Source organism: Myotis davidii, unplaced genomic scaffold (genome assembly GCF_000327345.1).
Source record: "Myotis davidii unplaced genomic scaffold, ASM32734v1 scaffold2912, whole genome shotgun sequence".
NCBI lineage: Eukaryota > Metazoa > Chordata > Mammalia > Chiroptera > Vespertilionidae > Myotis > Myotis davidii.
This window is the reverse complement of record NW_006283162.1, coordinates 734-1,756: the sequence shown is the minus strand read 5'-3', so window position 1 is coordinate 1,756 and position 1,023 is coordinate 734.

Here is a 1,023-nt window from a genome sequence, read left to right as displayed (position 1 = left end):
ACCACTGCTCTAAATCCTTATACACCTCTCCCTTATCTTTCTTCATTATCCAAATTTTTTTCTTTTATCTTTCTATTGTTTTGTTGCTGTTTGCTTGAATGTTGAGTATATTGTTTTTCTTGCGTTTTTTTTTTTTTTCTACTGGTTTCCCCCCCACCCACCAGTTATTTTTGTGCTTCTGTTTTCCCTTGCCTCACTTGATATTATAGGTTGTTTGTAGTTTGCATTCATCTCCAAGGATCTGTTGCTGGATTTTGTTTGGATTAGTGGCGGTTCTATCAGAGTTTTCTCCTCATATAAATAGTCTCTTCCCCTCTTCTACTTCATTTTCTCGTTTGGCTCTTTTTTTTTCTTTTTTTCCCCTCCTTTTTCCCCAATTTCATTTTGGACTACTTTTATTTCTTTTTTTTTTCTTTCTTTGCTTTTTTCCCTTTTATCTTTTTCTCTCCTTTCTTCCTTATCCTCTAACTCTCTTAACTCAGGTGGTCACCTTTATTTGGGGTTATTAATATCGTGAATACATTTGTGTTCAGTGCCTCGTACGTTTTGCCTTGTTGTGTTGTATTTTGTGCCTTTAAATCAATGTAGCAGTTCCAAGCAACAGCAGCCTCTTGATCACCACACCCTCTGTCTGAGGAACAGCAGCTGTATGTGAAGCCTCCACCAAGCAGCCAGAAGAGTCACCACAGCTGTGAATAGAACCCACCAGAGGAGCTGCTGCCAACTGAGGAGCAGCTGCTACCACAACTGCTGGGGGAGCAACCACAGCCCAAGAGGCACTGCCACCCAGGGAGCAGCCACTGAACAACTCAACATCTAGATATTTCGGTGAGATCAAACATGAGTAGACAAAGAAACCCCCAAAGGAAAGAAAAGGAGGACTTGCCAGAAAAGCAGCTAAGTGATACAGAGGCATGCAACATGACAGAAAAAGAATTCAGAATAAGGGTCCTAGACTGCATAAACCAGGTGGAGGAAAAAATCAACAACTTATGCAAGAAGCAAGAAGAAATGGATGAATAA